The sequence below is a fragment of the Sinohyriopsis cumingii genome, unplaced genomic scaffold (assembly GCF_028554795.1).
Source record: "Sinohyriopsis cumingii isolate HCF-2022 unplaced genomic scaffold, ASM2855479v2 utg004279l, whole genome shotgun sequence".
Classification (NCBI taxonomy): Eukaryota; Metazoa; Mollusca; class Bivalvia; order Unionida; family Unionidae; genus Sinohyriopsis; species Sinohyriopsis cumingii.
In genome coordinates, this window is record NW_028316710.1 from 71,288 (window position 1) to 88,931 (window position 17,644).

The 17,644-nt window shown below is 41.2% G+C and overlaps 1 protein-coding gene across 2 annotated transcripts in view; it reads left to right on the forward strand.

The window, feature by feature from the left end:
- Window positions 1-590: 590 nt before the first annotated feature.
- Window positions 591-17,644, forward strand: part of LOC149769228 (uncharacterized) — a 51,213-nt gene continuing 34,159 nt past the window's right edge. Inside the window, exons 1-2 of one of the 2 annotated variants that reach the window (XR_016419333.1) lie at window positions 591-3,254; window positions 3,937-4,234. The gene's annotated coding sequence lies outside the window, so the exon portion shown is untranslated. Of the gene's footprint in view, window positions 4,235-17,644 lie in introns of both variants that reach the window. The other variant, XR_016419332.1, reaches the window with a different exon arrangement.

A 17,644-nucleotide genomic window follows, 5' to 3' on the forward strand; every position in this document is an offset into this window, starting at 1 on the left:
TTAACCAGACACGCCATTTTGTTTCGAAAGTTATGTCGAGCACGCAACTAAGTTCAAATTTATCTGGGCGGAGTTATGTGCGCAGTTGTTGTGTAATGATGAATTTGCATACATTCAGTTACTTTGTTTTTTGTAGAGTATTTTGTTAATATAATTAAGCATTAGGTGGAACAAAAACATGAGCCGATAATAAAATGGTTACTGCATTTGCATGGGAAAATATGAACTCATTTGGTCGGATGGATATACTTCACTCCCAAGGTCGTGCACTATTTTGATTCGAAAAACTCATTCATATTTTCCCATACAAATGCAGTAACCTGTAATTACTGGCAACACCGGAGAATCTCACATACATCCTATTAACAATCTATCCATGAAGAGGAACTTTAAGCGATAAACATGTTATGTCGTGGAGAAAAGTACCATTAGACGTGTTCGCTACGTAAATACAGCCCCGTGGGCTCACCCTGTGACATGTGTGTAAAGCGACAGAGAGATAATGAAAACGGATTCAGAAGCCAGACTAACATCTATTTGCGGTAACCACTAGGAAAGACTTCTTCTTATATATATATATATATATATATATATATATATATATATATATATATATATATATATATATATATATATATATATATATATATATATATATATATATATATATATATATACACACACACACACACACACATATATGCATTACGTTGAGTAGAACCAACATCTTAGCATATAGAGAAGTAATACAAAAAGATACAAAATCTAAGGAGATCGCAGGCAAAGATTAAGACCCTAACCCTAACCCTAACCAAAGGCGAAGGAGCTCTTTTTTCATTGACTAATGTATTTTTTGTAAATATAGCCTTTCAAATTTAGTAACTTGAATGTTATGAGGTTCTTTGAAACATTTATATTCATTAGTAAAGCTACACGCTTTATTTAGTATGAAACACGATGGCTAAGTAAACATATCCTAAACATCATTTATTGTAGGTAAATGTTTCGAATACTCATCTAAGCATCAGGCACAGCGAATAATTAATACATATTGTTGGTATCATTATTCTTTTCTATTTATATGAGGTGGATATCACGTTGCCGTCTGTTATTTTCTAAGATAAACCCACTAACATGCCGTGTTTTACTATGTGCACTTGTCAGATCACTCCACCCATTTATAGCTGTATTAAAGTTTGCAACACTTGACTTAGTAATATCTGCGTGCTTATGTTCTACTTGACACAAATGCAACACTTGACTTGGTAATATATATGTGCTTATGTTGTACTTGACACAAATGAAACACTTGACTTAGTAATATATGTGTGCTTATGTTGTACTTGACACAAGTGCAACACTTGACTCAGTATTATCTATATGCTTATGTGGTACTTGACACAAATGCAGCACTTGACTTGTTACTATCTGCGTGCTTATGTTCTACTTGACACAAATGCAACACTTGACTTGGTAATATATATGTGCTTATGTTGTACTTGACACAAATGAAACACTTGACTTAGTAATATATGTGTGCTTATGTTGTACTTGACACAAGTGCAACACTTGACTCAGTATTATCTATATGCTTATGTGGTACTTGACACAAATGCAGCACTTGACTTGTTACTATCTGCGTGCTTATGTTCTACTTGACACAAATGCAACACTTGACTTGGTAATATATATGTGCTTATGTTGTACTTGACACAAATGAAACACTTGACTTAGTAATATATGTGTGCTTATGTTGTACTTGACACAAGTGCAACACTTGACTCAGTATTATCTATATGCTTATGTCGTCCTTGACACAAATGCAACGCTTGACTTGGCAATATCTGTGTGCTTATGTTGTACTTGACACAAATTCAAGACTTGACTTGGTAATAGCTGTGCTTATGTTGTACCTGACACAAATGCAACGCTTGACTTGGTAATATATGTGTGCTTATGTTGTACTTAACACAAATGCAAAGCTTGACTTCGTAATATCTGTGTGCTTATGTTGTACTTGACGAAATGCTTTGTAGCTTCTGCAAGCTGTTACCGTAAGTAAAATCCATGAAAGATACTCGCGTTGAGAGATCTATTATAGCCAGTAAGATTTTATTATATTTCTGAATTTTAAAACTTCTGGCTTTCTTCCTCTCCCGTAATGCACACGTTGAATAGACCCTTTCAAAGGTATACCTGAATGCGATATACTACTTTCGGTCAACTATTTTTGTTAGACATTTCACCTGATCAGGGAAGACAAGACGTACATTCGTTTACTGGATTAATACACATGGTCATTTGAATATCAATGCAATCTATATGGAAACAGCCTCGCGATTTGATGCGAACAATCCGATACGCACGGACAAGATTATGACTTCAACACACTAACCCGAATGTCGATCAACATGGCCGATCATTGTTACAATCCGAGCTTCAAGAATCATACAGTTTGCACAGCAATTTCTTCTGTTCATATTTCGTTGAATGTAAAACGGTAAACAGCCTGTCATTAGTTACATCTTGGAGAATGATAACATAAATTATGTTTTGATGCATGCAAGGTTTGAAACATACAACATGTATTGTGAATTAAGTTATGGAATTCTCATGGCATCTTTTTTGACACATTTGACTATACATAATTTTGAATTGGTTAAAGAAAAGATAAAATAATTATTTTAGCTGTCATAACTGTCAAAATGTTTCACAATTCCATTATACTGACAAAAAGTTTCACAATTCCAGTTTTTTAAGCCAAAGCTATAAAGTAATGTATAAGCTATAACCTACCTGTCTCGGGAATATTACCGTGGCTTTGTGTTTGATCACTGAAGATATCCGCGGGCTTAGTGTTGAACTCAAGGTTACACAAGGTCACCATGACCAGCCAGAGACCATAAACTTGAGTTGGCAAAGGCTACATGTTAAAGGTTAGTTCAAGGATCAAAATGATGGCCACAGGGTGAACGGGGTGTGGTCTCTTCCGTCCCCACGTTGAAAGACAGAGAGGGAAACATTGTTCGCTAAGGTGATTGGATCGGTCCACAGCGATATCCAATTCAAATTGAGATAGAGGGCGTGATTACTATTCAGACCAGAATGATACCTTCTGAAGTCTTAAAGGGTAATTTACTATACTCCTGGAAGGATTACAGATGAGTATGATTTACTAAGAAAAAGAAGTCACTCGCAATCTGTCGGCAGAACCTAGAGGTGCACATTCTAAGGAAAGACAAATCTTCGAAAAGGTCAGTAAGTTATGTTTTCGATTTTTGCAGAATATTACTGCATCGTAAATGTAATTATTTGTAGTATGTATACTTAGTTACTAGGATCGTTTAGCGTGTATAACTACATTTTAGTGTTTCATTTACATGCGTATTTGAGAAATGGGCTTGAGCCTTACGTAGAGAAGTATTAGATGCGAGGCAGAATTATGTAGATTGTTAGCTTGTGGTCAGAATTAATTTAGTAATTCGCTATTAGGTTACTTCGTAGTAAACCAGTGCGTTTATTAATGCGTTATATTAGAATATACACATGCTTGAATTGTGAATTTGGAAACATGGTTGAAGTATGTAAGATTAGTTACTATGGACGTATGCATATATCAGAGCATAGCTATTTGAATGTTTGCGTACCTTGTATGAGTTGTAAGGCAGAGAAATGTGTCTGATTATTGTGATATTGTTTAGTATAACGGGATTAGGAACATGTACTTATGTGACGAAATTTTGTGACATATGTATAAGAAGTAATTGATACCGTGCTGTATTATGACGTTGATTTAACGTACAAGAACGTATAGGTATCTCGATGTGAACTAACGCACGATCGAATAAATTTAATATGTTATCTGATGATAGGGTGTGTGTAGTATGAGATAAGAGGGCTAAAGAAAACGATTGTACCGTCCTTGTGTTTTCACAGGAAGCTTTTTAGGCGACAGAGAACTTCCGGTTCATTTGGGGCCTAAGTCTTCAAGAGTTGAAGACAGGAATTGAGACTGTAGCTGAGACAGTCGAAGTCGAGAGAAGTGTAGTCCTGGGAGAGGAAGTGGAGGAGGAGATGGAGTCTAGAAAAAGTGGAGGAGGAGGAGGATGAGAAGGAGTTTGGAGAAAGGTCGGGGAGGAAGAGAAGGAACTAGGAGAAATAAGAGAGAGAAATGATTCAACAGATCAGTAGAAATACATGGACATGTGGAAAACAGTGTCAAACCGCTAATCAGGTGATGCAATAGGCTTATTTAAGGGTCGACTGGAAGGATTGTAATTTGAAATTTGATTCTTTTGGCGCCATTGCTAACCGGGGGCTCAGAGCGTTACATCTATCTTTCACTAAATGTAACTTCCAATAAAATCGAGCCAGGGTGGGACTTCAGTAGTGAATGGGAATACCCTAAGGACAATGGGACTTACCATTAAAAACATGAGAGTTGTACCCTGGGGACTATGGAAAATTTAACATTAGAGATAAAAGTTTGTACCCTAGGGACAATAGGAATTTAACATGGGGAATAGTTCGTGGGACTGTCTAGGGACAAGGGGAAATTTAACATGGGGAATAAATTGTGGGACTGTCTAGGGACAAGGGGAATTTAACATGGGATTTTTTTAAAAAAAAATAAAAAATATTAAACAAATGGGGTAGGCAATGAAAGTCTTTCGAGAGATTGGAGTGGCCCTTCTTCTATTTCCTCCACTTCTTCATCCATCCCCTTATCTTTCCTAATACTCCTTTCTTCTTCTTCTTTATTTCTGACTCTGGTAACCAGTCAGGATGGCCCAGCTCTCTGAACTTGGTCTGTATCTTCATCCAATTCTGATTTAGCCTCTCAAACTCTATCTGTTTCTTTTTGTTTTCCTGATCTTTTCTTTCTTTACTCCATGTCTCTTTAATCTTCTCTACTTCTTTCTCCATTACTTTTCTCATCAGATCTTCCCGTTTCTTCATCTTTTCCAACCCCCATTTTACATTCCTCCACTCTGTCCAGTACAGTATCTTTTCTAGGAAGCATCGGACTTGGATGACATGATCCAGTGCTTCCTTCAAACTTCCCACTCTGACATAAGGTGGGTCAATGAAGCCTCTTGACTTATTGACTTCTTCTTCTATCATCTCTGTTGTGATATCTCTGGCTGCCTTTATACCTTGAACTTGACTGGTTACCAAGTCTTTCATATCTCCATGCCTCCATTCCTTTTCTATTCTTTCCACCACATATTCTACATCCATTATCCAAAATTAGATGTCTCTCAATAGATTAAATAAAACTGATACTTGAGTCATTTTGTTTCAGTTATTCCGTAGAATGGTGTGAACGACGAACACTGTGGGCTCTTATACGAAAAGCGCGGACGTGAAGGAAAACATCCCCCTAAGACCCAAAACTTATATTACCTAGATCATCACTTAAAACGCGCGGACGTGAAGGAAAACATTCCTACTCTTCTCATTTCATATTATCTACTATCCACATACGCGAACCAGCAATAAACTAACCCAAAATATACCATCCACACACGCAAAGCATTAAAATCAAATCCCAATAATCTACTATCCACACTAACCTATGCTAGCGCTTATAAACACACAATCATATACATAAACTCATACACTCACACTAGGAAAAAGAGTCAGTGTTTATATTCACACTACTCTACAAACACACATTGGCAAATGGATTACTATCTCTTTTCTAAAGGTTTGGGTAGCCCTGAAAAGGGCTGTTTGTTTTGAACTCCAGGGCACCTGGTTAATGATGGCACCTTACAGGCATGGCACCACACACACATCTTCTATTCCAGTCTCTTTTTACTTTTTTTGTTGGGAGTGCAGAGGCGGGATGAGTGGCTTCAGAATCCCAATTTTCTATCTCTGGGATTCTGAAATTTCCTCTCTCCTTTTCCTCCTCTTCTTTTTTCTTCTTTCCTCCTCTTTCATCCTTCCCTCTTCGACGATGGCCTCCGCGGCCAGTTCATTTAGTATGCGCCTGGCATATTCCAGGTGCATCTGGAGTTCTAGAAGTTAGGCTAGTCTGGTGTTCATTTTGGTGTTGATCAATCAACAAGGGTAGCTAGACCGCCTAGCGATTTTCAATTTATACGAGAAGCGCGGACGTGAAGGAAAACATCCCCTAAAACAAAACTTATATTACCTAGATCATGACCAAACAACGCGCGGACCATAAAGAAACACTCACTCACTTTGTACTACCCATTACTAATTAAAAAATTTTCATTTTAAAAAAATAATATACTATCCACATACATAAATCAGTTAAATCAAACCCAAATTTACTATTCCCACACTTCAAACAGCAAAAAACATTTTCATAACCTACTATCCACACAAACGTACGTGAGCGTTTACAATGGCACACACACACACACACACACACACACACACACTTTCTAAGGAAGATAAATAATTCATGTGCTTACAAACGCACTTCTATTTTTTAACCTATTATAGGCAATCGATTGTTATTTCTTTTCTAGAGATTGGGGTAGCCCTGAAAAGGGCTGTGTTTTGTGTGCGAAGTTGAAGCTTGGGCGATCTTTTATATTCTAAGACTGCGACGTCCTCTGACGATAGACTTTCTGACGATAGGTCTGCTTCTTCGGAAAGAGAAGAGGAACTCTTTGGTGTCAATACGACAATCGACAAAGCCTCTGTCAGGTCCAGGTTGCTGCTGCTGATGTTGTTGTTGCTGTTGCTGCTCTCTCTGTTGTTTCTGAAGTCTGTACTTCTCTGTCCATTCTTCTTTCTCCCTTTTCATTTCTTCTCTGAAGAGCTCTTCTATCAGGTCTTCAGTGACTTTTAACATTTTCACATTCTCTATCTCTTCTGGCTTCGGTATCAGACTGTGTCTGACCCTATGCAAATTCACGTAGGCTTCGTTTAGCTTAGCTAGTTTGGAGCACATCTTCGTAGGAGGATGAGTCGACAATGGATGGTTAGACTGGAGGCTACCCCGGCTTTAAAGTCAAAGCGCGGACGTGAAGGAAAACATCCCTCCACGGTTTTCGAGCCGAAACGTTCAATGAGTGTCATGAGAGGGATAGTAGGAAATCAAAGAGCATGAATCAAGATTCCAATAGCCAAACAAACCACAAAGGCATTTTTTTCAAACACAACATTTTTATTCAAAATCACTTAACACTAACAAACAACTATAACATATTTAACAATAACCCAACAATATAACATCAAACATTTTTTTCAAATCACAAACATTTTCTTTTTAACTAACAGATTATTTTGGACAAGGCTGACAATGTTGTGAATGAAATTGTGATTTCCACTGTTGGAAGTCATTAGGCCATTGATGGACACTACGTTTCCTAGCTTGAGACAAAAGACCAGTATAATGGTCACAAAACCATCGATCTACTTTCACATCGTTTCTAGAAGAAGAACGAGGATCAAATTGAGTCACTAAATGTTCTCAGGAATAACCCCGACTACGATGATGCAGAAAATACACACAATATTGTCTACACACCAAGGAATCTGTGCCTTGTAATTTCACATTATTGAATCGGGTGGTCTGAGCATTTCTTCTCATAAAGTTAATGATATCGTCTTCCAAAGGAGGCAATCCATACGAATCGAAATATTCCATACATCCTTCTTGAGGAAAGTAGACGGTTACCCAGTGGGTTCCTGGGAGATGACTGTCGTTCGTGTTGATCACATAAGCTAGATGGTCTTGAGGTTTGCGATGAGGGAGTTCATCTTTTGCACAGACGACAGGATTCCAAGAAGCACTGTACGAGCTGTGGTTTAAAAGGTAATAAAGTTCCCAGGTATCCATTGATTTGTGTGGTTTTCTTCTTCTTCTTCACAGGTAATAATAAGTGATCAATTCGATCCTGACCTTTTGCTTGAAAATGTCTGACAAATAACCGTTTCTTCGCTTCGTCTCCCCACTATGATTCAGGAGAGCATCGATACGATGAATTTCTTGAGTGGTTAATGATGGACAAGAATGTTCACGCAAGTCGTTATACCACAGATGCAACACGACTTCGTCCGAGATGAGAGTCCAAGCTTCGTCCAGATACTCGTCCAATTTTTCTTCTTGACGCAGGATCTGGCATTTATCGTGTTGAATTTGACTGGGATGATCGTTTTGACATCCATAGCAATCTTTCTTGATCAATTCCGTAATATTTTCGACCAAGTGTTTGGCAAAACAGGAGACTAAATGGGCTTCTTGTTCTGGCCATCTCGACTTCACCATAACTTCGTTGTCTTTGTCTTGATATTCTTCTTCCACGGTCTCCTCACATTCCATGTCCAAAGTTTCTCCACTAGGTAAAGAGGGATAACAGTCTTCCATGACTTCTAATAATCTAGAATGACTTCTCTTAAACTGTTGATTTCTATGGTATTATCGAATTCTGCATACAGGATGACGTTCACCGTCACTTTCAGTTCTTCTGCAAACTGAAGTTCCACACGAATCTGGCCGGATTTTATAGGGATGAAATGTCCCTCTCGCTGCCTTGGTCTGGAGTGAAATTGAAAGCCCACAACGCATAGCCTCCTGCGTAATCTTCGTACGTAATACCGTGACTGGTGTTGGTTCCTAACTGGCCGGTGGCTTCGTACAGGGACAAGTACGATCTCAAGTAATTCATCTTCGTGTCACTAAAGTCACGTTAGAAAGGTCGGGTGCACAAGGTCTTGCCATCGCGACTGACTTCGATTTTCTTCACCTTAAAGTGTTTAAACTTAAAAGAATTTTTAGTGAAGTCTCCGTTGAAGGCTGAATTCTTGACCATACCAAGGATTAAACATTTGGGTAACTGTCCTTGAAACAGATGATCTTCGATCATGGAATGATGGTTAGCGGGAATGGTGAAGGTTTTCACTTCCACGCGTCGTATTGGATACTTGGCGGTCGTTCTGCTCCAAGTGTTACTGATGTCGTTTCCCACTTTAGGTAACACTTCCACGCGTCGTACGTAGAGTTTGGCCTCCTCGATTTTGCTTTTGGGATTGACGGCAGCACTATCAGCCAACAAATGGAAAGCGGTACTGCTACGATTCAGTTTCAAGCGGACATTTACACCGTTCAGCAAATATTTCTCTTGCAACCACATGTCCAAATGCAAACGATCCATCAGTTCTAAACTCTTTCCATTTAATATTTTGTTTCTTCGTTCTACAAATCCCTCATTGTGTGGTGTTTTGCTTGCATCCGGTTCGGTTATGTCAAACTCGCCCGCATCGTCAGGTTCCCATAGTACGAAGGCATTGAGATGAGTATTCTTGGCGTCTATTCCGTACGTCAAGAGATTTTGCAGGTAGGCACGGTAAGGGTAAGTATCCATGCTGCTGCTAACCAGTTTGTTATTCAAGTACAAGTCCACTGAGCTGAACAAGGAATGCATGAAATTGTTGACGGGAGCTACTTTCTCGTCTACTATAGTATCTCCTCCCTTATCTAGAATTTTGACTTTCAAGTACAAGTAACTGTTATTCAGATCGATGTAATCTTCGGGCTGTCCCTTGATTTCAAACTCGATGGGAGCGGAATCTGTCAATGAGGAGACAGGGTGAAATTCCACCCATTGGGATTCTTGCATCGTCATCATGGTGGGTGGCATGGCAAACAGATCCAGTTCCGACTTGGAACAGGCGCCTGACTCTCGATGGATCATTTTTTGCTGTTTCTCAATATTTTAATAATCAAAAACGTCTAAGTCTCGAACGGTTCTTCTTTTCTTAGTCTTTCTAACTTTAGACGTGTGAAGTCTGGTAAAAGGGTGTTTTCTTCGTCGTCTCTTTCTGCCTTGTCCTTGCTGTGGCTTCAGGGAAGCGGGAATGCTTGACTCGGTAGCGTGCAGGGCATTTATATGTGTTTCTTGTCGGCCCAAAATGTCTTTACCCGTTTGCAACAAGACATTTTTACCTGCCCTCATGAAAGCTTCTTTGGGGTTTTGTTTGTCGATGGTGACATTTTGGAGAAATTCTTTGCCTTGCGTCAGTGCGGCATCTTTCAAGGCATGCAATCCTCGTGTCACCATCGGTTTCAACACCGAAGCCACCGAACGAAAGGCTGATTTCAACATATCTCCTAAACCGTGTCCTCGCTGTCGTGCAACCCCTCGGTACACTGGATACATGACTTACGAGTCGCTAGAGAACCGTTTTCGAAAATGGAGTTTCACCGTGACTTTTCCTTTGGTGAATGGAATATTTTGTCCCAAATCTCCTTTTATAGCAATGTTGACCGTGTCCAAATACGACTTGCTGACAGGCAAATAATGAGGATGTACAAATTCGCGGTGTACGTGATAAGCGTTTCCACCTTCCTCGTCAGCGTTCGTGGCAGAATTCACTTTGAAAGGAATGACACGCAGTAACGGAACGGAGGTGTGTCCCACCACGTTGTACTCCACCACATCGGAGTACACAAAGATCAAATTCAGTCCCTGGTTCAGTTCTACCGGGAAACGAAAATACCTGGCAAAATGCCCGTTGATGTCAATGTCTGGGATGTCAATCTTTTTGGTGTACTTATCCGTGAGCATATTGAGGTCTCCACCCAAAATGTCGTACAATTCAGGGCAAAGTTTAATACGTATGCTTTTTTCCTCACTTTCAAATTTGATTAGTAGACGATGAGACAGTTTATGGTACTCAGTGGTGACACATTTTTTTTAGTGTGATCAGAACTTTGTCAAATGTTGCATGGAATTTGTCAGCGATTGCCTCCACCAGATGTTGACCGCTAAAATAATGGCCTGAGTTAATTTTAAAGTGATAAATGTAAAAAGGAGGAGAAGTGTCACTGATGCTACGGGGTACTGGGGTCATCGGAAGTGATCAATGTTGATTAGTGGTAATCATGGTTTGCTGCACTGTTTGGTCCAGAATTTCGACGTCAAAAGTGTTTTGAGTTTCAGTGATGTTTTTGATTTGTGTTGGGTAAATCATTTCTACCAAACCCACTTCCCAATGGGCTTCGTGATCTAATTGGATGGCCTGAGGTAATTTGGCCGTGTAACAGCACAAAGTGTTGTTGGAAAACACCTCCATGGAACTGTCACTGGGTAAGGTTAAGTAAAATTGGTTAGTGTGACTCATAATTCCAGAGTTCTGTGGCTGCCCGAAGGGTTACTGGACGTCAGAGGCGTGTCTCCGCTCAAAATTGGGTTGTTGTTGTGGTTGTTATTGTAGGGGTGATTGACACTGGCACTGGACACAAGGTTCCCGTTGTTCCCGAGAATTTCAGTGAGGGATTGGGAAGCAGGTAACCGATGCAACTGCTCAATAAAATGGTCCACAATTGTTTGTCTCCTTGTTGCAAACTCAGATTGGCAATGGCTGCCCCGATGACACAATACACCACGAAGATTTGGCAGAAAAAGACGATTTGCGTTTTAGGCACACGTTCTCCACACCACACCCACAAGGGTTGTTTTTGCAAATCTTGCAGAGAAGAACTGGGTGAAGGAGTGGTAGCAGTAGTAGCTGCGTCTGTGTGAAAGGGCATGATGGTCACTTCTTTTTATAGTCGATGACTTGCGAGGCATCGATCCAAGAATCAAAACTGGGTGGATATCCTTTCCAACGTACTTTGACTTCTTTGACACGTCGTTTGCCCACTTTACGGGTTCTGCGTTCGAGAATGCTTTCGATGTCGTACACGTCGTCTTCTTTTTTGGCGACACGTTGTAACTCGGGCAAATAAAACGTTCCTTTGAGCACTTCTCCGTTCATGTCTTCCAATTTATAGACGGCAGGATGACGGCCATGCACTCGTCCAGTGACACGAAACAATTCGGTCGTCCAGTTAGGTAAGTAACCTTTGTCGAAAGTGCGTTTGGTTTTGCCAATGCGTACTCAATCTCCTACGGCCAACACTCCGCTTTTCTTGGGGACAGCCCTCGTCGGGGACGTACCAAACAGGCTCTCAAACACCAGCACTTCGTTGTCGGGAGTCACCTCTTGCGGGGCACGTCCAATGCTTCGATGGTAAGATTGGTTGTACGCTTGCACCAGGTGCGGTAAGATGTCGATGTACTTGAGAGTGTGGTGATGCGTAAAATATTTCCACATGCATTCTTTCAAAGTGCGTTGAAAACGTTCCACGATGCTGGCTTTGGTTTCAGGATTCTCGGTGGTAAAAAAAATGAATGTCACGTTTCTTTAATTCTTTTTGGAAAGCTTGGTTCAGAAATTCGGTACCTTTGTCCGTTTGCCATCGAAGAGGGTGACGACCGCTTTGTTTCAACACTCGTTACAGGGCTCGCACTAACTCACTGCTCGATTTGGAAGTCAAGGGTATGACCCATGCAAATTTGGAGAAGGCGTCGATGACACAAAACAAATATTTGTAGCCGCGATTGTAGCTGGCCAAATGAGAGACATCGGCTAAATCGGCTTACCATTGATGATCGATGCCTTCCACTCGGGTGCGACTTCTGGCAAACTTGCGTCGAATGGGTTTGTGTAAAGTGTAGGTAGCTTGTTCTTGTAATCATCGTTGCGTAACCTGCAGGATGGGAGGGATCGTAGTAAATGCTGGCTAACACCTTCTCCATTTTTTTGTTTCTTAATAAGGCACCCACTCTTCGAGGATGCTACTTTGGGTGGGACGAAAGGGTGGTTTGGAAACGGATTTACATGTCCGATGGGCTACGCGAGTAGAAGTCGAAGGTAGTGGTGGTGGAGGTGGCAATGGAATGGCTTTGGTCTTCTTTTCTTCTTTCACTTCTGGTTTCCCTTCTTTCTTTTTCACTTCTGTCGAAGGAGGAGTGGACATCATCTTTTTAACCCAAGCTTTCATTTCTTCTCGTTGGGGTGTGGGGGACGGGGTCAACAAGGATGCTGAAATCTTACTTGAAATGGGAGCTGCTGACGGCGTTTGAAACACTTCTCGTATCTCTTCTTCCTCAGGTCTTCGTGTGGTAGCATATCTGGTGACCCCTGGGGATGGTAGTAGTGGTGGTGGTGGTAGTGATGATGGTGCTGGACTTTTCATCAAGGTCTTAAAATCTTTAAGAGTGGGTAGAGCTGTTTCGTTTAAAGATTTCTGTTGAAAGAGTTGCAGTCGTTGCAAGAGTTGACCGTACTTTTGCGATTTTTCTGATTCGGACAAATCTTGGCGATCCATCAAGGACTGTAATTCGTGTTGTAACTGGGACATCTCGCTCAAATGGGGATTGGGAGGTAAATGCGGGGTGCGTTGTTCTTGGCAACGATGGTATTCCATCCATCGTGTGTAAGGCACTAAAGCTAGTTTTCGTCCTTCCATGGGATGTCAGTGGTCGATTCTGAGATCTTGGGACTTCCGAGAGCCTTTTTATCTTGCTCCCACCAGTCCTCCCAACATGGTTCCCAAGACTCCTTTCAGCAATGGGCCTAACAAGAGGGGTAAAATTCCTCCACGTTGGACCAACATCTTCTTCTTTTGTCGAAGGGGGATTTTTTTTGAACCATTTGGCGAGGAACGTGACGATGTTTGCCTAAGCATTGTTTCTGGTGTTTGGACAAAGGGATCGTGCCTTTCATCACGTTCAAACAACATTCGCACACGGTATCGATGACCTCTTTGGAGGCCGATTGAATGAGGATTTTTCGTAGGGGTGGAGAAGCTTTGGACAGGATAGATAAGATGTCCCCATGTTTGACTAAACGAGGAGGCAGTCCGTTCCTTTTCTTTCCTTGGGTTTTAGAAGAGGGATGTTTTTTGGAGGGTGACATCTTTGAGTCTTCAGGAGCACCAAAAACACTGATACCCCTACTTGGTCACAGATCTTTTTTATACTGGAACGCGTCGCCACTGATTGTCTTTACGTCGTATCAACTTCAGGACAGGCATGACACGTCGTGCAGGGGTACGTAACGGACTAAATCGAGCCAGTTATTGCTTGGACAAATCCAGTAAACTTTGTAACATGCCCGATCGCACTTGGACTTTGATTTTGGGAGTAGGTACTTTGTGAGCAGCAGCCACTGCCACTAAATTAGACGGTCCTGCCACTGGGGAAGTTCTTGGGGTCATCAACGGAGAAGTTCTTGGTGTGATCAACGGCCCCAAGTACTTTTTAGTTCTTGGTGTCATCAACGGAGAAGTGAATGAACCTGAGGCTACCGGAGACGCGATCACCGCCGTTGCAGGTCGTGGTTTGCGAGTGTAAGGTTGCGTCCTGGCCGAAGTGCCTCTCTTGCGACTAGTTTTCTTCTGTGAAATTTTCTTTTTCTGGGGACTTTTTCTCTGTTTCTTTTTCTGGGGGCTTTTCTTTTTCCCGGGTGGTGACTGGTAAGAGGAGGGTCCTGCCACTGGAGACGTTCTTGGAGACACGGGTCTCCTTGGGGACTTGGTCTTGACACAGTGACTCTTTTTCTTCTTGGAGCTTCGTTTGACTTTTTTCTTGGGGAGAAGTTTGGGAGCATTAGGATTCCATCTTACGAGAGAGCGAATGATGACCCCTCCTAGAGTACCGCTTCCTCCAGGTTTCAAAATGATTTGTTTTTTGGTTTGAGTGTCGATGCGGGTATCGGCCAATTGGGTCAAAGCGACTTTGTTTCGGTCAAAAAAGCGTTTGGTTTGATGAGGAATCTGAATGATCCCTTGCAGTAATTGACGTGCTGTCACCGTGAACCATCGTAAGACTTCTTTGAGACTAGTTTCTAAGATATGAGCCCGTATTTGTGGATTTTTTTTCTCGACTGATGCCATACAAGGCACGAATCAATTTGACGGGAAGATGCGACTGAAGGGACGTCATGTTCAAACTGTGTGAGACAGACGAAAAGTGTCTGAGGATTTTATAGATTTTTTTTGTTGAGTTAAGTTAAGTCGAGGACGGAGACGTGTACAGGACAGGCCCTCCGTCTTGGCACCAGTGGTGAAACAATTGGGTACGAAATCGCAAATCATCGGGGGTCGTAGGTTTCAAATCGACGAGTAAATAGGCGTGTGGAGTTTGAGTGGCATCGTCGTACGCCTGAGTCAGCCAAGGCGTTCCTAACTGTTTGGCTAAGACTTGCACTTGCGATTTATCTCGAGGGCTTTTAATCAAGAAAACGTAATGCGCATTGAGACTGATCGTGCGATTTGCTTTACTTTGTTGAATAAAAATTTGGAGTGATGTAAACGACACTGGCATTACGATGATGCCCTTTGCGCGTAAACCATATTTTAATTTCTTCTTCGTCTTCTCCTAACATGTCGTCGAAAATGACCAAATGGGTTTTACGGGAGTCAGAGACGATGCCGTCGTCTTCTTTAGGAATGCCTTCCACAAACACGATGGAATCGCCTTGACTTTCTCGCAAGAGGCTGTACGCCAATTGCCACTCTTTGTAACACTACACGATGCGTTGCGATGGACGATGGATCAAATGATGTTTATGTTCGATCGAACGTTTGACGAATTTGGTTTTGCCTGAACCGCTAGGTCCAGCAATGAGCATGTTAAAGGGATGGCGAAGATACAAAGCCTCCCAACTGCCACGATCTAAGTGTTCGTCGATGACTTTGACAGTGGAGGAGGGAGCAGAGACAGCAGAGGTAGCAATAGTGTCAGGAATGTCACTTATTACGCGAAAACAAACAAGACAAGAGTTTATATACTTTTTTCAGGACACGTTTATTGAATGTTTTAAACATGAACACGAAAGACAAAAATACATAAAAGCCAGAGGCTTAAGTACAATGATAAAATGCATATGAAAACCATCAACGTGGAATAGAAACAAGTGTCTGTACAACATGTTTTGGGTAATGTTCTGACCAGTTCTGTAGGGGGTAAGGTCACACAAGTGTCCTCCCGAAAGGGTCTTTCAGGGATGTCCACGACAGTCCTGTCCTCGGTGACGGGTTCTTCTTCTGGCACGGTCACTAACACAGGTTGAAAAGTGACTTTTTTCCTTGAACAACTCTCGTGCATACTGGGCCACTTCTTGGGTCCAAGCCTCAAAACCCCATTTTCTCCAGGCACGGACATCTGTCCAATGGGGGTATAAGTCACAAGCTACATACACATCGTCATACACGTCTTGGGTGGCTAAAAGTTGACGAATATTTTTTTCCCGTAGAGGTCGAGAAGTATCCAGATGAAAACGCAAGGCTTTGAGCAAAAGGAGTCTTTCGTGGCCATTTAAGGCCATTTGGGTGGTAAGTACTGTTCGTAAAGAGTCCACAAGGAATCGGCTGGTAAACGAAATCCCAGAAAACAAGTCACTAAGACACACACTATGCGTCGTCCCAAATTGAATGGATACAGTTCTTGTAATAATTGATGGTAATCCTCGAAGGTTTGAATAGTGTCATTGAGTTCCTTCCACGGAATCTGTTCAATCACATGTGATAAAAGTAGTGTCATGGCAGCCTGTTTTTATGCTCTCTTTCTGTCGGAAACAATACACGTACTTTCTAGCCAGAGATCTTCGTTCTCCAGTGGGGAATCTAAATGCTCCAACCTGTAACCTAAACTTCAAACTTCGATTAGAAGTTTCCTCTTCCACTAAGTAGATTCCACGTAAAATATGTTGGTAATCCTTTAACTTGTCTTCCTCAATGCCTTGCACTAGGTGAATCTTGAAGTAACCAAAATTATCAACACGTGGATCATCGATGGCTTGGAAGTATTGAACAAGGTCTGACCATTGAAACAATTTCTGACGAATCAGTTCTCTTATACCATTCAGGTACCAGTGGTTAAAAATCTGGTGACGTAACGGATGCAACTGTTCTTCACGTTTGACTTGTATTTTGACCAGAGCTGGGTAAACGCGTTCTCTCAACTCCACAGGCAAAGCACGAATGTTCTCTTGTAAAGTATCCATGAATAGGTCACACTAAATCCTCTTTCTGACACAAGAAATGTACCGTTTGCACAGACATGGTTTTACTTCAGTGTAGAATTTAAATCGTTTAATCACTAATTTACACATTAGAATTCGTTCAGAAGTTTCCTCTTTCACTAAGTTGACATTGCGTAAAAGATATTGGCAATTGGTTAACTCTTCCTCTGGAATTCGATGCAGTAACTTTACAATGTATTAGATAGAATCATCAATAGCAAACCAATCCTTTTTAAAACCAGGGGGTCGTTGATCAATGTCTGTCCAATGGAACACTTTCAACTGAATCAGTCCTTGTATAGCATTCAGATACCAGTGGTTCAAACACCGGTGACGTAACGGATGCAATTGTTCTTTACGTTTCACTTGTATTTTGACCAGTTCTCGGTAAATGCGTTCTCTCAACTCCACAGGCAAAGCACGAATGTTCTCTAGCAAAGCATCCATGAATAGGTCAGTCCGTACAATTCACAATCTTCTCCTAGAGCAAAAATAATCCACATAATGAGTAATTTCTGACCACTGCCACTCCGGGTAACGTCCAAGAATCTCATTGAACTCTTTTGATGTAAACGGTTTAGAGCAATATAATAGGATGAATGCACCCTTAACCCAGAGAAATCTAACACATTGATTAATTTTTTTCACTTTCCTCTTGTGAATTTCTCGGCACAAAAGTTCTACAGTCACCCATTGAGATTTCACTCTGGCAAGCCCCTACCAAACTTCCTTGTAAATCTTCTCTTGCAGTTCTTTAGGTAATGATTCAATATCGTTTTTGAAATGAAGTTTAAATACTGGTCTT